Source organism: Neoarius graeffei, chromosome 22, assembly GCF_027579695.1.
Source record: "Neoarius graeffei isolate fNeoGra1 chromosome 22, fNeoGra1.pri, whole genome shotgun sequence".
Lineage (NCBI taxonomy): Eukaryota > Metazoa > Chordata > Actinopteri > Siluriformes > Ariidae > Neoarius > Neoarius graeffei.
In genome coordinates, this window is record NC_083590.1 from 10,241,071 (window position 1) to 10,264,698 (window position 23,628).

General features: G+C 45.2%; 1 long non-coding RNA gene across 1 annotated transcript in view; it reads left to right on the forward strand.

The window, feature by feature from the left end:
* The window catches only part of LOC132870631 (uncharacterized), a 37,892-nt gene that overhangs the window by 5,109 nt on the left and 9,155 nt on the right, over positions 1-23,628 (forward strand). Inside the window, exons 2-4 of the long non-coding RNA XR_009651155.1 lie at positions 5,607-5,700; positions 12,447-12,530; positions 16,448-16,513. This is a non-coding gene — a long non-coding RNA (uncharacterized LOC132870631). The remainder of the gene's footprint in view (positions 1-5,606; positions 5,701-12,446; positions 12,531-16,447; positions 16,514-23,628) is intronic.

Consider the following 23,628-nt stretch of genomic DNA (forward strand, 5'->3'; position numbering starts at 1 on the left):
GGGTTATACACAGACATACAGTATATCTGGGCCTAGGGGCCAACAAGTTATGTGTTAAGTGTGTCGCATACAGTACATAGCACCCCACGCTGCTCACCTCCCGGGCAGGGAAAAAAGTTCAGGCTCAGGAATTTTTTCCACTATCACCCCTGCACACTAAACATATACACGTATACACAATAGACATATACACATAAACACACTCACACACTTGCCAACATTGCTCTCCAAACTACCCCACTACCCCCACCCAGCATACTACAGTAATGTCATTTATATATGGTATCATACAGTATTAGTACAACTAATCCAAGAAAGAGAGGAAAAACAAACAAAAAAACATTCAAAAACAGGAGCAGTATGTTTGAAAATGAGTGATTAGAGATGATCTGAAAATGTGAAGGGAAGAAATGGACCTGAGTGTTGAAGGAAGGCTGTTCCAGTCTGATGGTGCTTTAAACTTAAATGCACGACGACCAATTTCTTTGCGAATTCTGGATGTAACTAGAAACAAATGGTCAATGTGCCGTAAACTGTAATGAGAGCTTAGAGGAGTTAATAACTGTTTCAAGTAAGGAGGAGCCTTTAAGTGAATACATTTGAAAATTAGGGTTAACCAATGGAGCTGCCTTCTGGTCTTGGGAGCTGGCCAGTCCAAAGTTTCATACATCACACAGTGATGTGTCCTATACGGACATCTAAGTACAAATCTACAGAGACTATTATATAGTACATTGAGAGGGCGAAGATGTGTTTCAGAGGTGTTGCCATAGACAACATCCGCATAATCAAATATTGGAAGAAGTAACTGGGTTACAATTCTTTTCTGGACTTTTTGTGAAAAGCAGTCTACTGAACGATAAAGAGATTTTAAACAACCAGTTATTTTTTTGGAGATTGCATTAATATGGGGTTTGAAGGATAGCTGAGAGTCAAGCCAGACACCTAAGGCTATGTTTACATTAGACCGTATCTGTCTCGTTTTCTTCGCGGATGCACTGTCGTTTACATTAAACCGCCTGGAAACGCCGGGAAACGGGAATCCGCCAGCGTCCACGTATTCAATCCAGATCGTGTCAGCTCCGGTGCTGTGTAAACATTCAGAATACGCGGATACGCTGTGCTGAGCTCTAGCTGGCGTCTCATTGGACAACGTCACTGTGACATCCACCTTCCTGATTTGCTGGCGTTGGTCATGTGACACGACTGCTGAAAAACGGCGCGGACTTCCGCCTTGTATCACCTTTCATTAAAGAGTATAAAAGTATGAAAATACTGCAAATACTGATGCAAATACTGCCCATTGTGTAGTTATGATTGTCTTTAGGCTTGCCATCCTTCCACTTGCAAGTAGTAAGTGATATGCGCTGGGATCACACACACAGCGGCTCAGTCCCGAATCATTGCTTGTGCACTTCACTCGCGCACTCTGTGAGCTGCGCAGGGCCGGAGTGCGCACCCTCCAGAGGGCACTCGCTGTTCAGGGCGGAGTGATTTGGAGCGCAGGATGCCTGCGGAGCCGAGCGTATCCGTGTATTGGTGTTGCTGTGTGCACGCAAATCATGTATTGGCGTTGCTGTGTGCACCACTAATCGTTTTAAAAACGTTAATCTGATGATCCGCTGATACGATCTAATGTAAACATGGGCCAAGTATTTAAACTTCTCCACTCTTTCAAGTAATGTTCCGTCAAGAAGAGTGATTGACCAATTATGTCTGTGAAGATTCTCAATCATCCAGGTCATAGTAAACTGTGGGTGGTAGAAATGGGCAACTGGACTTGCTTGAAAATTCTTGAAAACGTTTCACCTCTCGTCCAAAAGGCTTCCTCAGTTCTGTCTGACTAATAGGGAGTATCAGATATTTATCTTCTCCTGGATCAGAATCAGAATTCTGATGACCAGGTCATCTAAGGTGGGGTTTACATTAGACCATATCAGCGGATCATCAGATTAACGTTTTTAAAATGATTAGTGTGCACACAGCAACGCCAATACACAATTTGCGTGCACATAGCAACGCCAATACATGGATACGCTCGGCTCCGCAGGCATCCTGCGCTCCAAATCACTCCGCCCTGAACAGCGAGTGCCCTCTGGAGGGTGCGCACTCCGGCCCTGCGCAGCTCACAGAGCGTGCGAGTATAGCGCACGAGCAGTGATTTGGGACTGAGCCGCTGTGTGTGTGATCTCAGTGCATGTCGGGCATGTGCGTCACTTACCACTTGCAAGTGGAAGGATGGCAAGCCTAAAGACAATCATATCTACACAATGGGCAGTATTTGCATCAGTATTTGCAGTATTTTCATACTTTTATACTCTTTAATGAAAGGTGATACAAGGCGGAAGTCCGCGCCATTTTTCAGCAGTCACGTCACATGACCAACGCCAGCGAATCAGGAAGGTGGATGTCACAGTGACGTTGTCCAATGACGATGCCAGCTAGAGCTCAGCACAGCGTATCCGCGTATTCTCAATGTTTACACAGCACCGGACCAGACACGATCTAGATTGAATACGTGGACCCTGGTGGATTCCCGTTTCCCGGCGTTTCCAGGCGTTTTAGGCCAAGTTTACATTAGACTGTATCTGTCTTGTTTTCTTCGCGGATGCACTGTCCGTTTACATTAAAACGCCTGGAAACGCCGGGAAACGGGAATCCGCCAGCGTCCACGTATTCAATCTAGATCGTGTCTGGTCCGGTGCTGTGTAAACATTGAGATACGCGGATACGCTGTGCTGAGCTCTAGCTGGCGTCGTCATTGGACAACGTCACTGTGACATCCACCTTCCTGATTCGCTGGCGTTGGTCATGTGACGCGACTGCTGAAAAACGGCGCGGACTTCCGCCTTGTATGACCTTTCATTAAAGAGTATAAAAGTATGAAAATACTGCAAATACTGATGCAAATACTGCCCATTGTGTAGTTATGGTTGTCTTTAGGCTTGCCATCCTTCCACTTGCAAGTGGTAAGTGACGTGCATGCCCGACATGCACTGAGAGCACACACATAGCGGCTCAGTCCCGAATTACTGCTTGTGCACTTCACTCGCGCGCTCTGTGAGCTGCGCAGGACCGGAGTGCGCACCCTCCAGAGGGCACTCGCTGTTCAGGGCGGAGTGATTTGGAGCGCAGGATGCCTGTGGAGCCGAGCGTATCCGTGTATTGGCGTTGCTGTGTGCAGGCGAATCGTGTATTGGCGTTGCTGTGTGCATGTTAATCGTTTTAAAAATGTTAATCTGATGATCCACTGATACGGTCTAATGTAAACCCCACCTTAATGTAAACGGACAGTGCATCCGTGAAGAAAACGAGACAGATACGGTCTAATGTAAACTTGGCCTAAGGTGTCATTGAGGCATCATGTTGGTGTGGGTCACTGGAGGCTGGGTGTGAACGGCGAGTCATTAGGGTGATCAAAGGATTGATCACCCTAATGACTCGCCGTTCACACCCAGCCTCCAATGACCCACACCAACATGATGCCTCAGTGACTACGTTTACATGCACATCCAAATCAAGCTGCTGTCGGTAATCGAGCTGAAGGTCCCAGCAGGGTGCCAGAGAAATCCAATCGTACATGCACACAATGAAATCGGGCTATTGTGTGAGGTGCATTGTGCACCCGAGCCACAGGTGGCGCTACACGCCCCATCGTGTTGGTATACCTCCGGTTGTCATCATGAAGAAGAGCTATTCAAGAGTGTAAACAAAGTTATCAGTTCCGTGTTCTCCATTGCGCGTTTTTCTCCTGTCCATGAATTTTAATATATTCAACTCCTTAAGCTGAATGAGCATGAACTCTGTCTCCTCATTGCTCCAGAATGCACGTTTCTGCTCGCCATTTTCTCTTCTCCGTTTGTTCCTCCTGACCTCTTCTGCTGCTCGCTACTACTGTTGTCATGCCGACCGAGGCTGTTGTGTTTCCCGCTTGTGGTCTCGTCACTCGTCTCTTCCGGAAGGGGCAGTAAGTAGCTCGACTACTAGCTTGATAGGGTATACATGCACTAAGTAGCTCGGCAGAAATCGCATAATCTAGGTCGTGTAGCTCGATTCCGAGAAATCAAGTTCGGTTCAATTTCAGCCGAATTAAGGTGTATACATGGCATTTTGAACTTCGATTTCAGTCGAGCAATGGCAGAAATTCGATTCTCTCTATGTGCATGTAAATGCACTGAATGACACCTTAGGCCCTGTTTACATTATTTCGAATCAGCGGATCATCAGATTAACGTTTTTAAAACAATTCGCCTGCACACAGCAACGCCAATACATGATTCGCGTGCACACAGCAATGCCAATACACGGATACGCTAATCACATGACTAATTAGACGGCACGTCACATGATTCCAGTGCATATCGAGTATGCGCAAGTCACTCACCACTTGCAAGTGGAAGGATGGCAAGCAAACACCTTCTCCAGCAGATAAACACACCTGGCTGTGATGTTCATGTTCTCACTGAGTTTAAGCGCCTGAAGGAGGTTGAAATGTGTAAATAAACCTCAGTGCAGCTCAGCGCTTCCTCCTGCGCTCCAAATCACTCCGCCCTGAACAGCGAGTGCCCTCTGGAGGGTGCGCACTCCGGCCCTGCGCAGCTCACAGAGCGCGCGAGTGAAGCGCACGAGCAGTGATTTGGGACTGAGTCGCTGTGTGTGTGATCCCAACGCCAGCGAATCAGGAAGGTGGATGTCACAGTGACGTGTTCCAATGACGACGTCAGCTAGAGCTCAGCACAGCGTATCCGCGTATTCTCAATGTTTACACAGCACCAGACCAGACACAATCTGGATTGAACACGTGGACCCTGGTGGATTCCCGTTTCCCGGCGTTTCCAGGCGTTTTAATGTAAATGGACAGTGCATCCCCGAAGAAAACGAGACAGATAGGGTCTAATGTAAACTTGGCCTTAGATGAGCTGGTCATCAGAATTCTGATTCTGATCCAGGAGAAGATAAATATCTGATACTCCCTATTAGTCAGACAGAACTGAGGAAGCCTTTTGGATGAGAGGTGAAACGTTTTCAAGAATTTTCAAGCAAGTCCAGTTGCCCATTTCTACCATCCACAATTGACCAATTAGTCAATGACAGAGAGCCAGGTTGAGTACAAAAAAGCATACTGTACGATTTTTCCTTATTCAGGAGAAGCTTATTTGAAAGAAACCACTGTTGCACTTTGTTGAAGTCTGATTGGAGAGAATGCTGAACTTGAGAAATACTGGCACCGGAAAAGTACAGTGTCATCGGCATATAAATGAATTTGACTATCAGAGCATATTTGAGGCAGATCATTAATAAAAATTGAAAACAAAAGCGGGCCCAGCGATGAACCTTGAGGAACACCCTTGTCAATTAATTTAAATTTGGATTCACTACCCTGAAAGGAGACACACTGAGTTCTATTATGAAAAAATGAGTTAAAAAATAATAAAGACTTGTTGGAGAGGCCAATAGCATATAACTTATCTAACTTCCACAAGATCTAACAGGAAAGTGAGCAGACATTTCCCATCCCATCATTGCTCTTATCCAATCACAGGCTTTGGAGCTTTTTAAACAGTAACTAACACTGTGGTGGGTTTGATCTCTTGTTCTACATGTAGATTTAAGTGCAGACTTTAAGAAGAAGCCGAGGTGAATTTTACAAGAACGACAGAAGACACGGTGTGGAGGTAGAGAGCAGGAAGGAGTGTCAGAGTGAGTAAAGTGGTTCCTTAAATCACATATTTGTGGCCGTGTGGTATTAAAGATGATGATTTTACTGAGTTTTGAGGAGAGTTGAGAAGAAAGTGTGCTGCTGATCAGAAACAGGGAAAAGCCGAGATCATCTTATTCAGACAAAAGCAGCAGGATGAAGTCAGAGACAGCAGGGTGTCACAAGGAGACGAGGTGTTCATTTACAATCACTCTCATGCACTCAGACGGGACATTTTGGAGACTGACTGACTCCATCTTCTGCTTTCAGATGAATTTTACATCAACACACTTTAATGAACACAAAATATAATTAAAGCAAATCGTTTGAAGAAAAAAAACCGGACTAAATATAATACAGTGAAAATTTCTAAAACTAGTTTCATTTCATGACCTGGTCATGTGATATTTACTGAAATTCAAGAAAAATAATGAGGTTAAATTCTTTTTATTCAACATTGAGATAAAAAAGTGTCATTACTCACCTCAGTATCTGAAGATTGTAATGTTTATCATCTTTAAAAGCAGAGAGCAGATTCTTTCCTGAGTCTCCGATTTTATTCCCAAATGGATTTAGTTCTCTCAGGTGTGAGGGGTTTGATCTCAGAGCTGAATGCAGAGCAGCACAGCCTTCATTTGAGACACCACAAATTCTACAACCCGCAGAGACACAATGAGACACACTTCACTGTCTCATCTTATGAACATCAAGACAATTTATCTTCCTGTGGACCGAGTCACACACACTCGCTTTTTACAAATGCTGTTTTAGTCACTTTTTCCTTTTAATCAGAGTTTACATGAACAGCTCTTTGTGGAGAAGATCAGACTGTCAGTAATCAGACTGTGGGTGTGTTTTATAGAACAGGGTCGGACTCTAATTACCTTCTGGAGAAGTCGTTAGCTCAGAGGGTCACACACTTTTTTTAAAACCCAGAATGTGAATGTTTAAATGGTTTATTCAGGACTGACAAGAACAAGTGTGACTGTTTTCTTTAGACAGAATGTGTTTGTCTGCTCTTCTGACTTGGATGAAGATTAGACCACGTTTTATTATTAACAAACTCAGAAAACCACCTAATGTCAAAATCTTCAAAAACATTTCTGCAAACACAAGTAGTGAAATAATTAAAAAAAAAAATCACCTGTTATTGATGAAGAAACATTTTGTTGGTCTTAAAGTTGGTGCATTTTTCACTGTATGTTAGTTTTAATTAATCAGAAGATAATTCTTTGATTCTTCTTTACAGTTCTGTGCGTGTGTGTTTGTCCCATGGATTGGTCATTTTTGTGAATATGATTTTAATGAGATCTGTAGAATAAAACAGAGCGTAGTGGTCGTGCCCTGTGATCTCCTCTCATACACACACCTACTGATCCTGTTCTCTACTTTAGCTCTGTGTTACTGTATGAATGGAACTGAGTCAGTGGGTTTACTCACACACACACAATGTATTTATCACTAAATGTGGAATAATATGAGATCCTTTTTGTGAAAGCACTACTGAGGAAAACTGCATGGGTTTAATTCCGCTGATCCACTGAGCTGCTTCTGTAATGTAGATCTAGCAACCCTGTTCAGAGCAGTGAGATGGAGACGCCCTGAGAGAATATTTACTACTTTATTCTTTTATTAGTACATTATTATTACTGTATTAGATTACTATATTACTGTCGTAACTCATTTGAATAATTAATAATCAACAGAAGGATTGTTGTGACTCTTTTTTGTTCCTTTTTTATTTAAAAGTCATTTTTAAAAATCTACTTAATTTTTTACCCCATCAGTTCTCTGGCATTAACGTCTCATTTTAGTTTTAAATTCTATATTCCTGAGATCATTTCCACCATGTCACTGCAGCTCACACAGAGGGCAGTCTGTGTCTCAGGTGCAGTTTGTGTGATTAGTTACAGCAGGGGTTTTCAAAGTGAGGGAGAGTCAGCCCCCCTCAGAGAGCAAATAACAGCACAGCGCCCCCCCCCCCCCCCACACACACAATTTTTGTTGTTGCTATCAATGGCGATCCTAGAGTGATTTACTCCCCGCCCGTCTTTTTTTTTTTGAGGGGGGGGGGGGGCGTTTTTTTTTTCGCGCCCGCACTCGTGCCCCCCCTCCCGCGTTGGGCTCTGTATTAGCCAACAGAATGTTAACAGCTTTACATGGTCGTTTAAACATTTCTCGTCGTGTGTTGTACGTCGCTCGCAGACACGGCCCGTTATAAATTTGCTGTTACCAGAATGGCAATGATCAAGTCGTAATGTATTACTTAAGACTCTGTGTAATGTCATAGTAGTGTAGTACTATGGTAGTAAAGTCTTTTTGATGACTAGTACACCGTTCCGTTGGCGGGATTGTGCATATTATGGGGCTACGACAAGTTAGGCGCGCACACACACACACACACACACAAACTGATGACGTCACCTGCGCAACTTGCTTCCCCATCCAAAATGTTCACACACACACACCGCCCGTCTTGTTTTTTTTTTTCGGGTTTTTTTGAGGGGGGACCTTTTTTTTGGGGGGGGGGGACCGTTTTTTTTTTTTCGCGCCCGCGCTCGTGCCGCCCCCCCCCGACCGCCCCCAGGACCGCCCCTGGTTGCTATACTTAATGTTCCATTCGTATTTTAAAAAAATGGTTGTTGTACACATTTTTATTTTTTCTTTTACACATTTTAAACATCTGTGCTTTTTGAAACTTTTTTTTACACATTTAAAACATATGAGCCTTTTTAAAACCTCTTTTTTTTTTTTTTTACACATTTTAAACATCTGTGCTTTTTTTTTTTTTTTAAACATCTTGTTTTACACATTTTAAACATCTCATAGCATCGTTAGCTAACACCTCTTGGCAGACAACACACTGTGGCAGTGGAGCATCTTCAGATCCAGTCCATGAAAATCCAAACTTTAAATAATCATGGTCATACTTCCTTCTTTTTTTGCTTGGCCCAGACTCTGTCTCCTCACTCACTGTAGCTTTAGGTACTAAAAATCGATCCATTTTGTCTCTGGCAAAGGCTAGCTGAAGTTCGCTGAATGTCCGCAATAGTAACTTATTCTGGTTTATTTTCCCTCACGTTATGCCCCCCCCCCCCGAAGAACTCTGGCGCCCCCTGGGGAGGTGCACCCCACACTTTGAAAAGCCCTGAGTTACAGTGTTGTAGTAAATTTCACAGTGAGTTCAGACACATTGCAGTTGGATCAAGTCCCGTTTTGTGCTGCGGCTTCTCACATACGTCCATCTGACCCAAAGACTCTGTGACAAATCATCAGTGTGCAGTGAACAGAAACAATCTTCCTCCTCAGGACACTGATGATGACCCTAAAACCTCTGCTTCAGTCTCACTTTTAGAGAATGTGTCTTGCTGAGGAGCAGGTCATGTGACTCTCAGAGAGATGATCTTACCCCAGTGTCTCCAGTTTACAGTGAGGATTCTCCAGTACAGCACAGAGACCAGTGGCGTAGGCACATAAGGGCAACAGTGGGCCGGTGCCACTATGATTGACGGCTGGCCCACCCTATCGGAGGTGTCCAACTTGATTGACAGCTGGCTCGCCCACCATAGAGGAGGTGTTTTTAACGTGAAATTCAATGAACAGCAGGATAACAATAATGTAACACGAAACAAAACACTTTGAATTAAGTATAATGTTACAACTATTTACAGAAATTATATTTTTGTCAGTGTTTTTTTTCTCTATAATCATTTTGATTGGCTAATGCCCGCGTTTTTGATAAGCGGCAAGAAGCAAACATCCGTTGCTATGCCAAAAAACGGAAGTCATCGCTGACCTAGAATGCTAGTTTAGCTGCGCTAACTTAAACAGGAAATGTCTAAACAGACATCGCTGTCCTCTTTCTTTAATAAGCCAAAAAGATCGAAATCAGAAGAAACAGATGTGGACAATGATGATAATGCCGTTACAAAACAATAGCGAATAAAGACCCGTTGTCTATAATGTAGTTTTTTTTTTTTTTTTTTTTTTTTTTTAAAGTAAGCAAAATAGGGGGGTGAAAGGGTAGGGTTGTCAACTGTCCCTTACAATACGGAATCGTCCTGTATTTCAAAACAAAAGATCTGAACTGTTCTGAGCTGAAACTTGACACAATTCTTAATCTTGCCATTAATCAGAGGGCTGTGAATCAGATGGGATTTGCTAATATATTCACCCTAAAATTGGTTAGAATGCAGGAAATTGCATCTAAGAAATACAATTTTTTCTGGGGGAGGACCCCCAGACCCCCCGCTTACAATGGGGTCCACTCTATTTCATAGAAGTCCACAGTATTACAAATTTCTGCCTATGCCCCTGACAGAGACGCTTCACTCCTGAGTCTCCAAGATTATTATCGGTCAGATCCAGGTATCTCAGGTGTGAGGGGTTTGATCTCAGAGCTGAACTCAGAGCAGCACAGCCTTCATCTGCGACACCACAAACCCACAACCTGCAGATACACAATGACACACACTTCATCAACAGATTTTCATCTTGGTGTAATAGTGGTTGTGAAGATGATGATGTCTCTCATGTTGGACTGTCTCTATTCTCTTCACCAATCACAAGCTATTATTAATAATGACTCAAATATTACCACTGTTACTGACATTAAGTTTACTCGAGGTGCAAATGATTCAGCAAAAAGTCAATAATTTAAAGGTTTAAGTGAAGTCAGGTTTTGTAGAATTTATCTCTGCTTGACTGGATTTTTAATGATCACATTTCATTGTAAATACATTTCAATTATTTCTTTAAAGTAAAAGTGATTCTGAGAAGAAATTATCACTTCATGACATATATTAGTGGGATACAAATTTGAAACGGGAGAGAAAAATGGAGGATGAGAGTGTGTGAATGAAATGTGAAAGACAGACTACAGTAACAGAAAACGAGAAGAAAAGACATTATATACAAAGGAAAGGAAACGCAGGACCAAACTAATAAATATCGGCGCTCAGCTGTTTGTTTAGCGACAGAATGATGGAACTGTCAATCCACGCTCAAAGGGAAACCTGTAGATGGCAGTAATGCAACACTGTGGATGCCAGCTGCCGTAAAACCCAAAAGAAGATGGTGGTAAACCTGCGCATGCGCACACGGACTTCCTCTGTCTGTTTGACTGCACGATTTCATGCACATTATTTGCTTTAATCCCCTCAAATTAAATAACTTCCCAGCCACAGAATTGCCTGATATTTTGTGAGATATTACAGAAATAAACATATAATCACAATGACCACATTTCAGAGGGAACTAAATTTCACCAATTTTATGAAATCAAAAGGCCATCTACCTTTAATTTTTCTAAATATAGGGCTATATGTTTTACGTTTAATCTGAATATTGGAATTACCAGTCACCATTTTCTTGACTTCTTTGTCTTTTGAAAAGATTTTTTTTTAAAAAACTGAAACAGCTGGGGGGCGGCACGGTGGTGTAGTGGTTAGCGCTGTCGCCTCACAGCAAGAAGGTCCTGGGTTTGAGCCCCGGGGCCGGCGAGGGCCTTTCTGTGTGGAGTTTGCATGTTCTCCCCGTGTCCGCGTGGGTTTCCTCCAGGTGCTCCGGTTTCCCCCACAGTCCAAAGACATGCAGGTTAGGTTAACTGGTGACTCTAAATTGACCGTAGGTGTGAATGTGAGTGTGAATGGTTGTCTGTGTCTATGTGTCAGCCCTGTGATGACCTGGCGACTTGTCCAGGGTGTACCCCGCCTTTCTCCCGTAGTCAGCTGGGATAGGCTCCAGCTTGCCTGCGACCCTGTAGAAGGATAAAGCGGCTAGAGATGATGAGATGAAATGAAACAGCTGGTTCTTTCTACTATGCATGTTTATTCTTTATTTGGATCCCCATTAGCTTCCACAAAGTGGCTGCTAGTCTTCCTGGGGTCCACGAATGAACTATTACACTCAAATAAATACAAACAATACAAGAATATTACATTCATAGCAATGACCAAACACACAAACAGAGTCAAAATGATATACAAAAAAAAAAAAACATAATAAAACCATCTGTCTTGACTTGTGCATCTGTCTCAACACATGACTCTCTTACTCTCCTCTCAAAAGCTCACCAGTCCTCAGGGATGGAATAATTTTTGTCATGCAGTGATTTTCGCACTTAAATTCTGCTTTCTTTTTTCAGACACAAATAAGTGTCGGCAACATGCTGTATGTGGGGGAAAAAAGTGACAAACTGTGATCAGGCAGAAAACAGTGTAAAAAGTGCTAAAGATCTGTAAATAGAGCTGATGCTTTAGGCTTAAAACAATTGTGTGACTCGTATAAAACAATACAAATATGTGCATAATTAATTTCCTGTCTGATATTCAAAATTTAAAAACCATTTTTCTGGTTAAAATGAAATCTTTCAAATGCTGTCACCAGAAAAATAATGATTAAATTTTAAACATTTGGGTGTGCAATGATTATACACACCGAACTGAACACCTTCACTACTCTCGCTCCTGTCTCTTGTGTATTTTACAGAAAGATTTGGGAGTTGTTCTTGGTGTTTGCTTATACTGTTGGCATCACATGTTTAAATGACATTCTGTCAAAACACGTTTGTTTATTATGACGGGTTTATTTCTTCAGTCTCCATTTTTCATTTATACAGTAAACCCCTGACAACTACCTGCTCCTCTGTCACAGCACATTACCATATGGGGAAATGCTGAAACTAATTAAAATTTATACAGTTTTAGTTGTCATTAAACGTGTGTGTGTTTTGTTTATTGATCTGCAGCATTGCCCTGAATAACTGGTGGTTTGTGGCTCACCTGACTGACCTGCTGGATCACTGCAAACTCCTGCAGTCACACAACCTCCAGTAAGAGCCAAGGACTCATTTTCGTCTTGCATTAAGCATATGACTTAATAGACTGGTCATTTCTGTAACTCCAAATGAATGTTTCTTTTTCCTCCCCCCCAAAATCTGAAGCATCTAGCTCTAGCCTTTGTCCATTCCGCATCTGAAACTTAAAAACTTTTTTCCCCCTCACTTTATCATTTAAGTATTATTTGCCTTGTTGTTGTTAGGGTTATCTGTTTTGTTCTTAGATTCTGAGAATTAAAATTTCATAGAATATTTTTTAAAAGAATTGAAAACGTGTGTGGGTTGTTTTTTTGGGGGGGCAATATTTATAACATCAAAATATTTCAAATCATTGTAATTGTTTCTGTAATTTAGTTGACACACACATTCAATGTCTGTTAACTGTACATGCCTACTCCTTAAATAATGCATTTTACCTAAAATCGTGGAATCTGGATGAGCGCTCAGCAGCAGATATCACTAACTGAGAATAACTTTTCTAGTGTAAATGCAGTCACAAAATATCACAAAACTCCTGTCGGCCATTACATGTATTAGGTTTTCTATTGTAAGCCCCAACTAGCTGTGAAGAATGTGTCAAACATTTCAGATACAAAATCGCAAGAAAGGGGAGTAAGTATTTAATGCTCGTCTCATCTCGTCTCGTCTTCATCCGCTTATCCAGGGCCGGGTCGCTGAGGCAGCAGTCTGAGCATGGAAGCCCAAACTTCCCTTTCCCCAGACACCTCGGCCAGCTCCTCAGGAAGAACACCGAGGCGTTCCCAGGCCAGCCGAGAGACATAGTCCCTCCAGGGTGTCCTGGGTCTTCCCCGGGGCCTCCTCCCAGGGGGACATGCCTGGAACACCTCCCCAGGGAGACGTCCAGGAAGCATCCGAAAGAGATGCCTGAGCCACCTCAGCTGATTCTTCTCGATGTGGAGGAGCAGCGGCTCTACTCCAAGCTCCTCCCAAGTGACTGTGCTTCTCACCCTATATCTAAGGGAGCACCCAGCCACCCTGTGAAGGAAACTCATTTCGGCCACTTGTATCTGCGATCTTGTTCTTTCGGTCATTACCCAAAGCTCATGACCATAGGTGAGAGTCGGAACATAGATCAACCGGTAAATCGAGAGCTTCGCTTTTGGCTCAGCTCCTTCTTCACCACAACGGACCGGTAAAGTGACCGCATCACTGCGGAGGCTGCACCGATCCGCCTGTTGACCTCATGCTCTATCCTTCCCCCACTTGTGAACAAGATCCCGAGATACTTACACTCCTCTACTTGAGGCAGGACTTCTCCACCAACCTGGAGAGGGCAAGTCACCCTTTTCCGGTCAAGAACCATGGCCTCAGACTTGGAGGTGCTGATTCGCATCCCAGCTGCTTCACACTCAGCTGCAAACCACCCCAGTGCATGCTGAAGGTCCTGGTTTGAAGGAGCCAACAGGACATCATCATCCGCAAAAAAGCAGAGATGAAATCCTGTGGTCCCAAACAGGATTCCTTCCGGCCCCTGGCTGCACCTAGAAATTCTGTCCATAAAAATTATGAACAGAACCGGTGACAAACAGCAGCCCTGCTGGAGTCCAACATGCACTGGGAACATGTCTGACTTACTGCCGGCAATGCGAACCAGACTCCTGCTCCATTCATACAGGGACTGGACAGCCCTTAGCAAAAAGCCCCAAACCCCATACTCCCGAAGCACCCCCCACAGAATACCATGAGGGACACGGTCGAATGCCTTCTCCAGATCCATAAAGCACATGTGGACTGGTTGGGCAAACTCCCATGAACCCTCGAGCACCCTATGAAGGGTATAGAGCTAGTCCAGTGTTCCGCGACCAGGACGAAAACCGCATTGTTCCTCCTGGATCCAAGGTTCAACTATTGGTCAAATTCTCCTCTCCAGTACCCTGGAGTAAACCTTCCCTGGGAGGCTGAGAAGTGTGATTCCCCTATAATTGGAGCACACTCTCTGGTCCCCTGTCTTAAAAAGAGGGACCACCACTCCAGAGGTACTGTCCCCGACTGCCACGTGATGTTGCAGAGGCATGTCAGCCAAGACAGCCCCACAACATCCAGAGACTTGAGATACTCAGGGCAGATCTCATCCACCCCCGGTGCCTTGCCACAGAGGAGCTTGCAAACCACCTCAGTGACTTCGGCTTGGGTAATGGATGAGTCCACCTCTAAGTCATCAGCCTCCGTCTCCTCAATGGAAGACATGATTGTGGGATTGAGGAGATCCTCAAAGTATTCCTTCCACCGCCCAACAATGTCCCCAGTCGAGGTCAACAGCTCCCCACCCGCACTGTAAACAGTGTTGGCAGAGTACTGCTTCCCCCTCCTGAGGCACCGGACGGTTTGCCAGAATTTCTTCGAGGCTGACCGATAGTCCTTCTCCATGGCCTCCCCGAACTCCTCCCAGTTCTGAGTTTTTGCCTCCGCAACTGCCCGAGCTGCGGCACGCCTGGCCTGCCGATATCCGTCAGCTGCCTCAGGAGTCCCGGAGGTCAGCATGGCCTGATAGGACTCCTTCTTCAGCTTGACGGCATCCCTTACTTCCGGTGTCCACCACCGGGTTCGGGGATTGCCGCCACAACAGGCACCAGAGACCTTGTGGCCACAGCTCCAAACAGCTGCATCTCCAATGGAGGTAGAGAACATGGTACACTCAGACTTAATGTCCCCCACCTCCCTCGGAAGCTGGGAGAAGCTTTCCTGGAGGTGGGAGTTAAAGACCTCCCCGACAGAGTGCTTGGCCAGACGTTCCCAGCAGACCCTCACCATACGTTTGGGCCTGCCAGGTCTGTCTGGCTTCCTCCTCCACCAGTGGATCCAACTCACCACCAGGTGGTGATCAGTTGACAGCTCAGCCCCTCTCTTCACCCGAGTGTCCAAGACATAGGGCCGGAGATCAGATGAAATGACAACAAAGTCTATCATCGACTTCCGACCTAAGGTGTCCTGGTGCCACGTGCACTTATGGACACCCCTATGCTCGACCATGGTGTTTGTTATGGACAAACCGTGACTAGCACAGAAGTCCAATAACAAAACACCACTCGGGTTCAGATCGGGGAGGCCGTTCCTCCCAACCACGCCCCTCCAGGTGTCACTGTCATCACCCACATGAGCATTGAAGTCCCCCAGTAGAACAATGGAGTCCCCAGTCTGAGCACCTCTCAGAACCTCTCCCAGGGACTCCAAGAAGGCCGGATACTCTATACTGCTATTTGGCCCTTAGGCACAAACAACAGCAAGAGCCCTCTCCCCAATCCGAAGGCGCAGAGAGGCGACCCTCTTATTCACTGGGGTAAACTCCAACACATGGCGGCTGAGCTGGGGAGCTATAAGCAAGCCCACAGTAGCCCGCCGCCGCTCACCATGGGCGAGTCCAGAGAAGTGGAGAGTCCAGCCCTTCTCGAGGAGCTGGGTTCCAGAGCCCAAGCTGTGCATGGAGGTGAGCCCGACTATCTCTAGCCGGTACCTCTCAACCTCCCGCACAAGCTCAGGCTCTTCCCCCCCAACGAAGTGACATTCCATGTCCCAACAGCTAGCCGCTGTGTTCGGGGATCAGGTCGTCGAGGCCCCTGCCTTCGACTGCCGCCCAATCCACACTGCACCGGCCCCCTACGGCTACCTCTGTGGGTGGTGAACCCACAGGAGGTCGGGCCCACGTCACCGCTTCGGGCTAAGCCCGGCCGGGCCCCGTGGGCAAAGGCCCGGCCACCAAGCGCTCGCTTATTTAATGCTAATAATAATAATAATAGATTAAATGAGATGAAAATAAAATAGTAAATATTGATGGTTTAATTATTTGTTCTGTTGGCAGCGGTTATTTCTGAAATGTTGATAATGCATTTGGCTCAAAGTGTGTGTGTGTGTGTGTGTGTGTGTGTGTGCGTGCGTGCGTGCGCGTGTTTTAGTTTTGGCTCTAACCTGCGGGTGTTCCTGGTGCTGGAGTACACCTCCGGACTCTTCTCTCATCACAGGTGAGGCGTCCGTCGTCATGTTACACACTTGACCCTGTGCTTAACCACCATCTACAACACACAGCGTACACATCCATAATCAGGCCCGTTTCAAGCTATTTGGGGGCCCTAGGCAAAGGGGGATCTGGGGCCCATAATTATCCCCCCCTCGATGAAAGGCCTTATGGCCACCTACCCACTGAAGACTTAATAAATAAACATCACACATATTGTAATCATTCTTACGATTTTTACTTAATAAATGAACTCTTTACATTATTATAAATAATTATCAAACCCAATTAAACACAAGAATAGACAAAATACACACACACACACACACATTATATATATATATATATATATATATATATATATATATATATATATATATATATATAAATCAAATATGAAAATAAGACAAAGTAATATAAAATGTGCAAATAACGCAACACTAAATATTTACAGTATACACAAGTAGAAATAACTTCAAATGGTGATTAAATGATTACAAACATGAATAAGAATCTTAATAAGAACCAGCACACACAGAAAAGTGCAAAAGGTATAGAAAAACACAAAAAAAATTTAAGAATACACAAATAGAATCATGGGCAAAATGTCTAAAACTGTTCTCTCAAACTTGCCATGTCGTAGCCATTAGCCGTGCTGATCGCAGCAGGGTTTCCTTGCAGAAAGTTCGGGTTTCTTAGCTGAATTACTGCATTAATATCCGACCAAGGTCACAAACGTAGCCTATTTATGTAAAAAAGAGCTTTCTTGTGAGCCATCCCCTGTCCTGCTCCATTCATGCTCACGACACACTAGCTACTTCTGATGAAAGCCATGCAGCTCACTGAAACTAACTCTGACTATGACATTTGATAAACACAATAAGTTAATCTGGGAGAAGTTGACAGTCTTTCACCTATTTGTGTGGCACATATTAGAATTTTTAGCCAGTCCTTGCAAGTTTGTAAGCCTGTTGTGCATGACAACGTTTACATCACTGTTATAAACACTGTCTACAACTTCAAGATAACTACCATTAACGTAAGCTAGCTACCAAATTTGCTTGTCGACCTGCTTGGTATTAATGAGTGTGTACATTCTCACTTACCAGTGTCTTGTTTTTTTTCTGTCTTCCTCTTCCCTTTTCTTCTTTCTCTTCTGGCTCCCTGAGGGGTAATTTCGCTTCATATTTGATTTTGTTGTTTTTTTTTTTTGCCCCGGAGCTCTGCAACCACTTAACTGGACGGAGATGTGCATTGAGGGATTGACAACAGACTGTCATTGCACTTTTCAGCCAAAGCATGTAGGGAGGCACTGTTGTGCATTAGGGGGCCCCCCTTGGAACTACGGTATTTCAACAAGTGTCATTAGCAGTGTTTTCAGATACTAACATTTTCCAGTTCAAAATATGTTCAAAACCCGCCAAAATGCTCTTGAAACCGTCCAATCTGGCAACACTGGAGGCTCTGCGCTGCCGCGCTCAAAAAGTTGTCATTGCTATTGAATACATAACCAGTCGTTCGGCAGTGGGGGCCCTTCGAGGGCTGGGGCCCTAGGCAATTGCCAAGTCTGCCTACCTTGTTGCAACGGCCCTGTCCATAATGCTGCACAGATCACTGAACAAAGTGTGTGTTAGTTTCTTTTGTTGCTGAATCTCAAATAATGTACTATGGGGCACATTTAGTGCCCTGTCTACCATGGTGTAGTACTCTATTTAATGAGTGTTCATAGCATACCAGAAACTTTTTTGGAATTCACGCATTTGTCCCACTTTCCCTCAGGAACATGTAGTCAAGCTAAATATCAGTGATAAGGGGCAAAAAACGTGTCAGTAAATAACTGTAATGCATCTCAATCATTACTGGATCAAATAAAATGATTTGTGCTTATTTTTATAATTTTCACTCTCTGTGACAGTGCCTCATGAAAGACTCATTCATATTCAAAGGCATTAAAATACTGAACATTTTAAGAATTCAACTTTAGAATGCCATTGTAACACTGAGTCTTAGTTGGTGTAAAATATGGAAACAGGAGGTGGGCTTGGGACAACTCAAAAAGGGATACTTTTTATTGTCCTTGACTTCTTTTCAGTGCTTCATTTCCTTACACAAACACACAAGTCTCTCTCCATTCCCACCCCACCCTGGTTATGGGAGTCCATGAATGTGCAAAAATGAACTGATGGTGATAAGACAGGGAGAATCATCACACGTTGCTGGCTTCTCTCCATCCACAGCTGATGCTTGACCACACACCCACTGCCACATAACTCCACCACCCAGCTCAGACCAGATGGCCTGCCACCATTTCCACCAGAAAGTGGGGGGAGGAGGTAATCCGCCACCACCACCATCAGTGCTCCTAGTCTGTTGACCACCTTGAATTTGAATGGCTAAAATGCCAGATACCAATAAGTGATCTGCACATTGGCATTGTTATGTGGAGCGTGTACATGGTTGAGCCATTGGAGCAGGGCATGATCTGAGCAGAGAGTAAAAGGGTTTACTCACTTGTATACGCCCCAACATGCAGTACATTGCTGCTCGATTAGGGACCTACTGCGGTGTGACAGTGATCTGGAGCAGGGTTCCTGCTTCTATGAGGGAATACTGATGCTGGAAATGCCCAGCTTTCCTGCTGTGCCTGCAAACCTTTGCCCCAGTCCTGGTGGGTGTGACACTCTATAGCTTCTACCTGTGTAGAGAGAGAGGGAGTTGGATGAGACATCAAAGGTGAAGCAGAAAGGGTGGATGAAAAGTAGAGAGGAACCCTGGTTTCAGGAGAGTTGGCTCCCATTTCCATAATGCAGGGACAGGGGAAGGGTGTGGAGAAAAGGGGGAAGGATGAGGGCAAGAAAGGGTGGTGGTGGTGCTCACCTGCCCCTGGAAATGCCACAAAGTGGTCCTCTGTGAGTTGCATAGCCTCTTTCAGTGATGCTGGACAGTGGCATTGGAAGCATTCTGCCATTCCCTCAGGTAGCCAGGTTACGAACTGCTCCAGTGCCACGAGGTCTTTTGGTATCACGCTCATCTGCCAGCAGTCATCTTCAGCAGGCAATTCGGAGCCATTGGGCGAAACAGGTGGCCGAGCTCACTGAATATCAATGAACGGAAGTGCTGTTCAGTGATGCGGCTGACCCATCACAAAATAGCGAAGTTGAGGTCTGGGCACTCCATCAGGTTCATGACCGGAAGCTGGAGCTGGGCTTCCCCTGATAGTAGCAACAGTAAACACACCACCCACTATGCATTTGGCCAGCCCCATGTTTCTGTGGCATGCTCAAAGAGCTCAATGAGAAGGCTTCGGAGCTCTTCGCCCTTGATTATTTTGGCCAACTTGTCTACGGCATGCACAGTGTTATTGATTAGAGCAGAATGCATGTTAACGGTTAGTATAGTTCCCTGCAGGGTTTTTCCTAAGCCCTGCAGCTCCTCCTGTTGAGAAAGCAGTTTCTCTCGGATCTCTGGCATTTCCTCTTTCAGAACGCTGACTTCTCTTTTCACCGCACTCAGACTGACTGAGTTGTAGGGTGAGGAGGATGCACAGGATCCCGAGGGAGTCCATTCTGTAACATACAGAAGGGTTATTACTTTATTGGGTTGGTAAATGTGACTGGGAATGTTAGTGTACGCTTATGGGTGAGTGAGGCGTACAAGTTAGGTGGACAGGATGGGCCTATCGTCCACCCCCTTTTGGAGTGAGGACTGTTCAAAAGGCTTGATTTGATTGCTATGGACCCATCGATATGAGGGCGTTTGATTAGGCCTGGATGTCCTAATGTGATACGCGACGGGGGACAGTTTTCCCACAATCTCAAAAGGTCCCAACCAGTGTGGTAGGAACTTCTTTGAGACTCCTACCGGCTTGGTAAAGTTGAAGTATAGGACTTTGTCGCCTATTTGATATTCGTGATGGGAGGATTTTCGGTCGTAGTAGGCCTTTTGTCCTTTTATGCTCGTTTCGAGATTCTTTTGGGCCCATGCAAAGGTTGACTGTAGGTGGCATTGTAGGTCAGCGACATATTGATGAGCGGTGTATGCAGTTGCAATGCTCATGTCCTCTGGTCTATACAGGAGATGCAGTGGGAGAACCATCTCCCGCCCAGTCATCATCTCAAAGGGTGTGACTCCAGTGGTGCGATGAGGGGTGGACCTAATGGCCATTATCACCAAGGGAAGTTTCACATCCCAATCTTTACCATGGTGAGTGACATACTTCCGCAGCATGCTCACAATGGTTTGATTGGCTCGTTCAACCTGACCAGAGGATTGAGGGTGGTACACGATATGGAATTTCGCCTCAACGCCTAACGTTCCACAGCACAGCCATTACACCAGCAGTGAAATGGGTGCCTTTGTCTGAGTCGATAGATAGAGGGAGGCCCCAGAGGCTGAACACATGGTTCATGAGAAGGAGAACAGTGGTCTCTGTGGTATTGTTGGGAGCTGGTAGACATTCTATCCATTTTGTGAAAGCGCATGTGACGGTAAGGAGGTATTTGTTACCCCGGGAAGATTTTGGGACCGGACCGATCCAGTCCATTTGGAGGTTGGACCAGGGGAAGGTAATTCTTCGACTTTGCAGTGGAGCTCTATTTAGCGGTTTGGATGGGTGAAATTGACAACAGACCAGGCATCCCTTGACATACTCGGTTATGTCTTTGATCATGAAAGGCCAATAGACTATTGGCTGAAGGGTCTTGTAGGTGGCCCTAGCGCTTCTATGGCCTCCACATGGACTGTCATGAGCATACTGCAGCATAACTCCGCTATGGTCCATAGGAACAACCCAGCGGGGTGGTCCTTGGCCACGAGGCACATACACCAGGAGCTCTTTCTCAGGCTTCAGGCAGTGCTGGAGGTTATGGGGGTGGTTTAGGTCCTTTGATTGTTGTAGCGCCACTTCTGATATAGGGGATGCCCTTGGGTCTGTGACAAAGTTGCGAATCTGGCTGATAGTTGGGTCCCTATCCTGCATAGTTACCAGATCTGCGTCGCCTGGTTGTCTACCTAAATGGACGGTCAACGACTGGGGTTCAGGGTCTTCACGCCCTTCTCTAGCCTGTCAGTGGGTAATGGCGTTCACGACATGACACGGTTTCTCAGGGAGCCATCCCTCTTGGAACTCCCAGGGGGGCTGTCCACAGCTCCTGCCTTGGTGAGGCGGTCAGCCTCATTGTTACCAACCTTATCAGGTCCAGGGACTTGGGAGTGCCCTTTCACCTTCTTCCAGTACACAGTCATTCCCTGGCCTGCCACCAGTTTGTCACATGCCAGGAAAAGTTCAGAGAGTGTTTGACTACTTTTCCTCTAGCATTTTTCATGTCATTCATTTTCCATGTGGGGAAATGAGAAATGAAGCTGTGACGGGCATAATTGGAGTCAGAGCAGATGACTAGCTGCTCAGTGCTCACTTTGCTAGCTTGTTGTAAAGCAATGAGCACTGCTGCGATCTCTGCGTATTAGCTTGTCCTGGCTCCGATTTGGTACTGGTATTGTCCTTTCAGAGGGCCTGTTGTCCAAACAATACCAACGCCGACTTGCAGTTCATTCTCATGATGGAAGGAACAACCATCTACGTAGACCATGGGAAGGTCTTTACAAGAGTTATTGTCATAATAGTGGTGGTCTGACAGAAGGGAAGGTGTCGTTATGAGGGCAGGATTCTCTTCTGCCTCCTGCTCACAATTGCAATGCTGGCAGTCAGCTAAGCCTTGGCCCAATGCCATTTTATGGTTCTGGGTGTACTTCACCTCAATGTCATAGCCCTGTAATGCCATCATCCATGCTGCGATGCAACTATTGGACACCCTTCCTTCTCTTAGCCTCTGACTGTTTAAGAAAGAGACAGGTTGGTGACATGTCTCTATCACAACTTTCTGACCACCAATGTAGCTGCAGAAATGTTCAACGGCCCAAACAGTAGTTAGCAGGGCTTTCTCGCAGTTTGAGAATTTAAGCTCCACACTACTAAGTGAACGGCTAGCGTATGCGACGACTTGCCTGTCTTTGTCATACTGCTGTGATAAGGCAGCACTTAAGCAGTGAGTGGAGAAGCTGGCCTCAAGGTAAAATGCTTTGTCCTTGTCTGGATAAGCGAGACAGGGGGTGGAGCACAACTTCTGCTTCATTTCTCTGAAAGCATGTTCTTGAGGACTGTCCCACTGAAATTCCTTATCCTTTCGGAGAAGCTCTGTGAGTGGTCTCGCAATTTCTGCATAGTCCTTAATAAACTGCCTAGAGTAATTGCAGATGCGTAGAAAGCTCCTAAACTCTGACACATTGGTGGGGGCTTTAATGTCTTGGATGGCTTGGACTCTCCCTGACTGGGGTTCGATACCATCAGGCCCCATGAGCAGGCCAACGTATTCAACTTTTGTGCAACACCACTGGCCCTTGGTAATGGAGAGCTTGGCTCCAGCATTAGGAAGCTGAGTAAGGACATGTCGAATTTCGATTAAATGAGCTTCAAACGTTTGCGATCTGATCAGGATGTCGTCAACATAAATCAAGTTTCTGCGAGCATCATCATCATTCATGGTCTTGTGTAAGTATATGTTGAATTCAGCTGGTGAGTTGGAGTACCCAAAAGGGCACCGGTTCCAGGTAAATTGCCGATTTGCAAAGGAGAATGCTAGTTTATACTGGTCTTTAGGATCGACTTTCATCGTCCAGAATCCACTGGCCATGTCGGCGGTGGAGAAAAACTTGGCGTCTCTCACCTTGGTGAGTTCCTGGTCTAAATGGATCATTGGCCACCTTGACAAGGGGACTTGCTTATTCAGCTGCCTGTAGTCAATGGTGAGGCACCATTTGCCATTAGGCTTCAGCATGGGTCACAAGGGAGACTTGTATGTGGAATTACATTCTCGAATGATCTGCTTCTCCAGCAAAGTGTCTATGATCTCTTGGATAGTCATAAGCTGCTAAAGGGATTTTGTACTGGTGCACAAACATTGGTGGTGCATCCGGGTCAGTGGGGATTCGTACAGTGTGGAGGTCTGTGACTCCACAGTCATTAGAATCCCGTGACCAAATGTCTTTGAAATCATAAAACAATTGCTGTTTTGCGGAGTTGCTGTTTCTGAGCGTTCAAGGTTAGGTTATCAGCCTTAGTAAGCT